Genomic DNA, 9368 nt, shown 5'->3' with positions numbered 1-9368 from the left:
CAGCTGGGTGGGACGCAGGTCCGAAAACACAGGGAGTAGAGGGGTCTCTGGCTAGTACCCTAAAATTTTATCTTGACTTGGGCACAAAACCAGTCAGGGTGTGGGCAGGCGGAAGGGGTTCAAAGTCCATCACTTGAAACCTACTCCCTGAAAGCTCGCCGGCCAAATCTTCCGAGTTTTTATGAGGTGGTATTTACTTATTACTTAATATGGAAGTTGTCCAAAATATTCATTTTATTATGGAAGTTGTTAAGCACACACAGTGGAGAAACTCACACAGACCCACTTGACTTCCAGATTCAACAACCACCCCCACGAGGCCCGTCTAGCTTCATCTGTCTCCCTCTCCTGCTTCACTTTTTCCTCAGCCTCCACATTCACTGGATTAACTTAAAACCAACCTCACACGTCATGTAATTTCAACCATAAAATTTTCTATATGGCTGCCTAAAAAGTAGAGCTTTTAAAAAAATATCTACAGACACTCCCTGCTGGCCCAGGGGTTACGTCTCAGGCTGTCACTGTTACAGCCTGAGTTCGATCCCCGGCCAGGGAGTGACCCACAGGGCACAGCAGACCTCTCCTGTCTCCCTGTGGCTCCCGTCCGTGGTTTGAGCCCAACTCCTGGTATCCCGTGACGGCAATCCAGGCCAAGGCAGGTCCCCTAAGTCATACCTGAAGACACTTGTGCTGCAGCAGGGGCAGAGGTCGGAATGAGACCAGAATCGGGGCAGGGAGCGGGAGCTTCGTCCAGGGAAGCAGCTGTTGGCAAATCCACCTTTTGGAGACCTGACTAGGGGGATTGCTGGCCTCTTCCATGTTCTGGGATCCAGCATTGTCATTTGCCAGAGGTCTGCCCTCAGGTGTGCCTCAGTTTCCACACTTAGCGGACAATAGAGCTCAGCCTTGAACGCCAAGGTGAGACGAAAATAATCCAGCACACAGGAGTGTCTGCCCAAAAGGAATCTTGGTTGTTAGCAGGAGAAACAGGTAACACCTGAAGCTCTGAAAGTGTGCAATGCCAGCCCAAAGCGTCACGAACACTAATACGAAGCGAAAACTCTTCTGAGAGCAGATGGTGTGATCCAGACCCGCTGCAGCTACGGCTGAGACTTTGTCGTCACTTTTCATCAGCACATTCTGCTGCTGGACTCTGACCCCAGGCGGGTGAGAGCTGCACACTGTCATAGGCGGTGTCAAAGGGGAAGCCAGGGGCTCCTCCAGTTCCTTTTTGCAAAACTCCAAAGGACCAGCCCTCCCTGTAGGGGCAGAGGCGAAAGTCTCAGCACCATGAAGCTGTGCACGCCACTGCAGCCTGAGCTCGATCTGCCGCCAGGTTGCTAATCCACAGGGCACAGCGGACCTCTCCTGTCTCCCCGCTGCTCCCCTCTGCAGTGGATTTCAGTGGATCCACCTGTTCTGCTCCCCACTCTGTCTCTGGTGAATCCTCTCGCCCCTGCACCTCTGGCTGTACCCCAGTTCTTGCATATATATGTAAATAAGTACATTTTAAAAGGCATTCAAAATTCCAATGGCTCCTGTCCACCGCCTCATGGCTCTGGGCCCTTTTGGATCTGCTGAGCCAGTCCCCACGGCCCTGGCGCTCAGGTGGCACTGGGCCTGGTCCTGGGATCATGCTACCCACCTGCAGGTTCATCTGGGGACAGTCAAACAGTATGGGGTGCAGCCAAGGTGTGGGGGCCCCGTGATGGAGCTGTGCTGACTGCAAGAGGGGTTAGAGTTCAACACCAGAAACACCCACAGGAGCTATCTTCCAGGACACTAGGTTCGAATCTCTAGAAAAGTCTAGTTCCATGCATCCCTCAGGATAGGGACTTCTGCACTGCACACTCCTGGCACCCCCACTGGGGAAGTTCAGCCCGTGTTTGCTGATCCAGGCAAGTCTGTTCTGCCTCACCCCGAAAGCACAGCTCCAGCTCATCACTGCCCAAAGTTCCAATGGCCTTACCTTCCTTTTCAGTGAATCACTTTTTTAAAAAGAACTGGTGTGCAGGTCAGAAGGAGAGGGGGTGAGAACTCACCAGAGAGAGTGGGGAGCAGAACAGACAGATCTATTGAAATCCAATGCTAAGGGGAGCAGCAGGGAAACAGGAGAGGTCTGCTGTGCCCTGTGGGTCACTCCCTGGCCGGGGATCGAACTCACGCTGCAGTGGCTGCAGAAGCTTCACAGTGCTGCGTTTTAACCCCCTGTGCCATCAGGATTCACGAGTGGGGAGCAGAACAGGCAGATTGACGAAGTACACTGCTCAGGGGAGCAGTGGGTGGGCCTGGAGAGGTCTGCCACGCCATGTGGGTCACCTCCGGGGTGAGGATCGAACTCGTGCTGAAGTGGCTTTAGCTTCCTAGTGCTGTGCTTTAACCCGCTGCGCCACCAGGGAGGGCCCATGGCGAACTATTTTAAGGGTGGTAACACTGGTTTATATCACTGGGTATGATTCAGAGACGTGGGTTCAAGCCCCTCACTGCACCACACCCACCACCAAGACACCATGGTTTCCACCAGAGTCCTCTAGTCCACCCCCCAGCACCCCACGCCCCGCTCTCCCCCGCTGGTAGTCTCAGCTCTGCAGTCAGATTTCTTGTCTTTCTCTTTGTTTAGTTTCTCAGGATAAAAAGCACTCATTCAAAAAGACTACGTTCACTGCAGCTCCACTCATGATGGCCACGTTATACAGACAACCTAGGTACCAAGGATGGAGGGGTGGATTATGACACAGCTCTAAGAAACGGTGAACTCCTGCCATTTGCTGGAGCTGGAGAGGATGGTGCTAAATGAAGAAGTCAGAGGAAGACGAATACTAACGACTGAGGGCGGACCTAAGTTCTCCTTCCTCTTCTTCCTCCGTATGACTGTGTGCTTATTGAAATGCTACGCTAGGTAGTAAGCACACCTCTGTTCTTTCTTCTGAACTAGACAGTAGACCCTGGGAGCGGGGTCCCTTCCTCTGTGGTGGGTTCTGCAGTCTGGAGCCCACTGTATTCAGCAGGTTTCCTGAGCAAGCTGCTGGGATGGGTCAGGGACGGGGGAGAACGATGGAAACTCTGCAGCCTGCGGCTCCCCATTAACAGTCTGGTTGCGTGCTGAGACCAGAGCCTGCCACCATCACAGAGGGACAGAATCTCCCTGCACCCCTTGCCTCCAGTCTCAGAATGCCGTCTGCGTCTTGGGGTACCTTCCAGGCGTCCAGAAGGCAGGGCGACACTGTCCCGAATGGGTTAAAGCAAGCAGCTTAACACACTATAATGTTCCAGGGAGCAGCAGGACAGGAGGTCCTGTTAGACCAGAGAGGGAAAGCCAGCGTCTCCCTGCAGTCAAAAGACCTAGCCAGGAACAGGCTTATTCTCTGGCCTTTTGAGGAACAAGACAGTGGACCCAACTCAAATTGTCCAGAGAAAACCTCCCCAAATCATCCAAGATGCTGCCCAGCATTCCCGTCCCTCGTGACCCACCCCACTGCAGTGAAAGCTTACCACGACAAGTGCTTACTTGTCGTATGAGAGGTGACTGCTAAAAGCAATGCCATTCAAATCACTTTGCTCAGAGAATTTTGTTTTGATTTCTTTGTAAGACCTCTGCCATGGACTTGAGAGAGTTTACAGAGGACACTTCCAGGGAAGACCCTCTTTCATTTCTTTTTTTTTAAGTAAGAGGATGACAAAATACAGGAGCAGGAAACTGTAGGCTGAGAAGTCTGGGAACAAAGCTGTGTTGAACTCAAATGAATCTTCCTCTGGAGTTGGTGGGAGATACACCTGGAGACTCACCATCAACCTCTCCGAATGGTACCCAGGGGAAGAGTTCAGAGCAAGGGCCCCAACATGGGCAGGTGGTCAGAGCCCGACCCCCTGACTCCAGCATGGTCTCTCCCACCCCCACCTTCTTCTCAGGCCCCTTCCCTATGCCCGGGCTCACAAGTCTTCCTCTCTCTTCTGGGACTCACAGGCACCCTCAATCCCCCAGCCGAGAGTTACTGAGCCTCATGGAGAGCCAAGCACAGTGCTAAGTGCTAAGTCCACAATGCATGTGAACTCAGTTAAGCTAGCAGCAGCTCTCGGCCTCCAGCACCACCCTCATCCAGTATTACTCATGTTAACTGGAATCGAAGTCTCCCGATTGTGAGGCAGAGTTTGCTAGATAATCAGGCAGAGGATACGAACCCAGGAAGCAGCCCGACAGCTCTGACTGACTCCGTGAAAGCTGTTCCAACAATCTCACGTTTGAATTTAGTTTACAAAGGTAGGAACAGTGAGTCGCGGGCGTTAGAAACATAAGTACTCTTCACAGGGGCTTCTGGTCCTCAGTTTTTTTTGACATGTGGATGCTGTCTGTGCACAGAGCAAGGCAACACTTCCTTTCACATCTTTCTTTTAAAGACGGCATGATGGAGACGTAAAGCTGGTGCCCACTACAAACCGTCTGAACCGGCTCCTCTGGTCAGTGACGGCCTTACTTGCAGGCATCAGATTTTTGTTTTTAAGATTTATTTTACTTATTTATGCATACAAGAACTGGGGTGTAGGCCAGAGGTGCGGGGACGAGAGGACTAACCAGAGACAGTGGGGAACAGAATAGGCGATCTCCTGAAGCACATTGCAGAGGGAGCAGCGTGCGGGACAGGAGAGGTCTGTTCTGCCCTGTGGGTCAGCTCCCTGGCCGGGGATCAAACCAGGCCTTTGGGGTGATAGTGCTGAGACTTAACCAAGGAGGCCGCACAGGCATCAGAGTTTTCTCAAGCTTGTGTTCCTGCCGCTGGGGCAGGGAGGGGTCATTCAAACCCGTAACAGTGCGTCTTCAGCCCCCTTTCTGGATAAGCAGACTCGGGTCAAGGAGGTGAAGCAATCTGCCCAAAGTGACATAGCTCGCAAGGGCACAGTGGAGGCCAAGGTCAGGAGCCCGTGCACCTGGCACACAGGCATCTCCCGCGGCCCCTGCACAGCCCAGCTCACTGCCTCCCTTCTCCACCCTCCACGTGACTCTTGGGTGTGTTGCACCTTCCCAGGGAGAATTTGTCCACGAGGCAGGGAGCACATCTGTGTTGCCCTGATATTGACAGAGGCCGGGCTTGGGCCTGCATTTTTTGTGTTGTTGGGTAGCCTCGAAAAGAAGCTGGAAAAACAATAAATCCCCAATTAGTCAATTCGGCTGCCACCATAAAATACCACGGCCTGGGTGGCTTAAACAATACAAATTAATTTTCTCACAGTTCCAGAGGCTGCAAGCCCAAGACTGGGGGGCCAGAATGATGGGGTTCTGGTGAGAGCCTTCTTCCTGCCTGTCTCACGAACTGCTCTCAGAGGAAAGAGAGCAAGAAAGAGTGAGAGAGAGCGGACCCTTGTCTTCTCATGGGAACGTCAACCCCACCCACGACGAGAACCCACGCTCTCATGACCTAATCTAACCCGAATTCCTCCAGATACTACCATGAGAAGGCTTATGGTTCAACATATGAATTTGGGGTTGGAGGCCCAGAGACACTGGTCCTCACACCCTCGCACGGGGGGGTCACGCGGAGAGTCTTTAAACGGTGGCACAAGTTAAGCCTGTCAATTACACCTGCATGTGCTGACTCGTAATAAAGCCATCACGCCTCTCCTCTAAATGTGCCCGCTGTAATATAAATGCTGAAGCAATGTGAAACCATCACTCTTTTAACAATTATGAGTGTGCTCATTAGGTCAGAAATTTTCTATTTCTTTCTCTTATTTTTCAAAACTATTTCCATCCTCTCTCAAAGCAATGTGCTTTTATGTGCAAAAGTCCTTCATGTTTTTATCCTACTCTGAAATACAGACTGTATATAAACTGAAATTTAATTTTTTGTACTTTATCCCACCAGGGCAAAAAGAAATCCCTTCTGGATTGAGTTACCATTGTAATTATTGCTGCATGGAAGAATTCATAATAAAACAATATCTATTATAAATCAGATGAATTATTCTTAGTCAGAACATCATTTTACTGGAAATGCATCTTTAAGAAGATGGATGGGAGGGTCCTCCCTGGTGGTGCAGCGGGTTAAAGCACAGTACTGAGAAGCTAAAGCCACTTCCGCATGAGTTCGATTCCTGCCTGCCCCGGAGGTGACCACATGGCGCGGCAGACCTCTCCTGACCCGCCCGCTGCTCCCCTCAGCAGTGTACTTCGTCGATCTGCCTGTCCTGCACCCCACTCTGTCCCTGGTGAATCCTCTCACCCTCCGCATCTCTGAACTGTACCCCAGTTCTGTATGAATAAATAAATAAATCTTTAAAAAAAAAAATGGATGGGAAACCTCTCGACTTGAATGACGGTTTCCCTGAATTCAGTATTTCCATAGCCCCCCCCACCCTTCACCCCAACCTCCTCAGACACAGCTAGAGCAGGGCACCCCAGCAAGACCCTGACTAGGATTAAGCAAGAGAAGGCAACTATGAAGAATTATGGAACACCTGGCATGAACTGCTGGGGGTTCCTGGATTTGGGTAAGAGGTGATGTTCAGAAAATGGACTCCCTTAAAACTATCTGTACTCAGAACCCCTGGACAAACCTTTGAATCCCCCAAGAACATGCATTCTGGCTCAAAGGGACCTGCCTGCCTTCAAGCCATCAAATATGGGGGTGGGGAAGGCCCCCAAGCCACAAGTTAGATCCAGCACGTAGACTTAGAAAGTCAGTATTCCCAGATGGAAAAGTTTGTAAGGTTCTCTCAGCTGTCTGAGGAAGCAGATACAAAGTTCTGAAGCAAGAATATGCGTCAAAAGGAATATATATACACATACATACATATACATACATATACATATATACACACACACACACACCCATCCCCCAAAGCACAGACCTTTACGTGAGTGTGGGTGACACAGAGAGCGGAAGGGGGTGGATAAGCGGGCAATCCTGGCCTCCTAGAAGCCCCCCAAAGACTTCCCCTGGTCACTGGCTGCTCTGGACCCCCAGCCCTCACAGGCGGGCTAGCTCCTGTCTGAGCTCCAGACTAGATGCCTTTCAATCTACTTCCCCCAAGTTGAAGTTCTCACAGGCTGGTAAATGCAGTGAGCTTATTTGCAAGCCAGGGTCATATCTGCCTAGCAACCCCACATGAAGGCTAGAAGGACTGAGCCCTGACAGAGAACAGGCAGGCCAACTCTGCACAAAGGAATTTGTTCTCATGCAAATGACCCTGAGCAAGACGGCTAGAGAGCAAAGGGGGATCACTCTCCTGGGCCAATTTATTTCCCGGGATGTTGAGGGACATTTGAAGGGCATGGTGGCGGCCTTGCCCACTGTAAATGAAGGCCGGAGGGGCTCCTCCCAGCCACCCAGGCACGGCCTGGGAGGCTGGGAGGAGAGCTGAACCCTTCACTCAATTCCTGACTTTTCTGGTTCTGTACTCCAGACTCCAAAGGTCCTTTGTTCCCATTGAGAAGGAAACAGAGTTCGTTTTGTCTGGGGGGGTTTGATTAGCATGGCAATGCTGTGCGTTCCCTCGAGTTGCTGTCCCTGGAGAAAGGGCAAAAAACAGGTTTTCACGCTCTATCTCATTAGGTTTGAGGGAACAAGGTGAAGCCAGCTTCTCCCAGAGGGGGGCAGAAGTCACTGGCTTGTGGCTGACAAGACAGCACAGAAAGAGGTTTCCTGCCACCTTCCATTAGCCAAAGGCAAGGGGCAAACGTGTTGCAGCTGCAAAGAGAGCTGTGTGTTATGAAACCTGGGGTGAGCCCCCAGAGCATGCCTCAACTTTCCTCATCTGTAAAATGGGGGTCATGCAAGCTGCCTGCAGAAGGCTGCTGCTGGGGTCACAATTAGGTCACACGCGTGCCACTTAACCCAGTGCTTGGCACAAAGCAAAGGTGCAACTGGCCTGTTATTTAGTAATAATCGTGACACTGCATCATTAGCAGCACAGCCACGAGCCTGATGCCCCTCCACGACACCAACAGCCAGCAGCTTCAACGGGTCAGATCCTCGGAGGTGACACCCGATCAGTAAGTTACTTCTAGGGCTTTCGGTATCATTTGCGGAGTTTTTTTTAAACGAGAAGCTGGAACGAGACTTTTTGGACTTGCCTAGAGTCACTGCTGAGATACCAAGTGCACTCCTGGGTTCCTAAGCAAGACTCAAAGCAGTAGAAGCTGTCGTGAGCCCTCCATTTCCACACTGCATGCAGTGGCGGACCCTGGGCACTGGAAGATTCCAAATGCCCAGGACGACACAGGCCACTTTGGACATTGCTGTCACTGGAGTGACCAGTCAGTTTCCGAATACAGAGCTGTGGTGGCTTTTTGAAAAACTACTAGGAAAGGTGGGCCAAGGGGGGGTGGGGCCAGCCACTGGACTAACAAGCCCCCATCAGCATTAAGGTAGAATAAGGCAGCCAGAGTGACCCCCACACTGCCGCCACCCTTAAAGTGACCCCTCAATCCTGAGACTATCACTACTGTCCTTTACAGATTCGGAAACGGACACTCTACGAAGAGAAATCCAAACCTAATCCGTGTTGCCCGGCTGTCCAGTACTGGCACTTTACAGGAACACACCCGCTCCCCACCTGTCCCCAACCCGGAGCTGGAAGCAACCAAGAATGGCATTCGACCCGGTGGACCCTGGCCCCAGATTAGGAGAGAAATCAGGCAGCGAGCAAGGAAGGGTGTTTGCTAAATTCAGATCGGCTCGCGGCGGCGATCGCCCAAGCACACGCTCCCACACCCGGCTCTCCAGAGTTTCCGACCCGGTCTCCTCCAAGCCCGCACAGGGAGCACCTAGCTAAAGTCGACAGAGTAACCCCGAGATGAGGACTCCGAACAGGTCTTGAATTGGCCCTGGGCACGGGAGGCGGAGACCCGGAAGCCAGGTGTGCGCGCCCAGGGGCTCCGGAACACCTGGGACCCGACACTGCTTTGTGCTCCGGGCTTGCCGAAACCGAGGCTTCCGTTCTTCCGCGCCGGAGTTCACAGTGACCCTGGGGTCGGGGCTTCGGGATGAGGGGCAAGTGCTCCCCAAACAGCTGACCCTCAGCCCCCGTCCCGTCCCGGGGTCTGCAGGCGGCGAGGCAGTCGCGCACCTGTGGGCGTCGTCGCCTCCCGCCAGGAGGGTGCGCGCGCCCGGGGCGGGGATGCTGACTCAGCCCGCGGCTCTCAGCTCCGCGCCCCGCGATGCTGCAGCCGCCGCTGCAGCCGCGGGGGGAAGCTGGACACCCGGAGCAGCCGGGCCGGCACGCTCCCCGGGCCCCACTGCGGCACTCCTTCCCCCCACCCCCCACCGGAAAGGGAACTGCGGGGGTGCGCGAGTTGACGAAATTGGGGAAGTGGGAGCTGGAAGAGGAACTCGGGGTCCGCGGCGCCGCGCGCGCAGCTCACACCCAAACTG

The 9368-nt window shown here is 53.0% G+C and overlaps 1 protein-coding gene across 1 annotated transcript in view; it reads right to left on the bottom strand.

The window, feature by feature from the left end:
- Positions 1–9368, bottom strand: part of ARSG (arylsulfatase G) — an 86110-nt gene that overhangs the window by 53980 nt on the left and 22762 nt on the right. The gene's annotated exons all lie outside the window — the stretch shown is intronic.

Source organism: Condylura cristata, unplaced genomic scaffold, assembly GCF_000260355.1.
Source record: "Condylura cristata isolate star-nosed mole 26May11 unplaced genomic scaffold, ConCri1.0 scaffold00038, whole genome shotgun sequence".
NCBI lineage: Eukaryota > Metazoa > Chordata > Mammalia > Eulipotyphla > Talpidae > Condylura > Condylura cristata.
The sequence above is the reverse complement of the archived record's forward strand: the minus strand, read 5'-3'. Positions and strand labels throughout refer to the sequence as shown.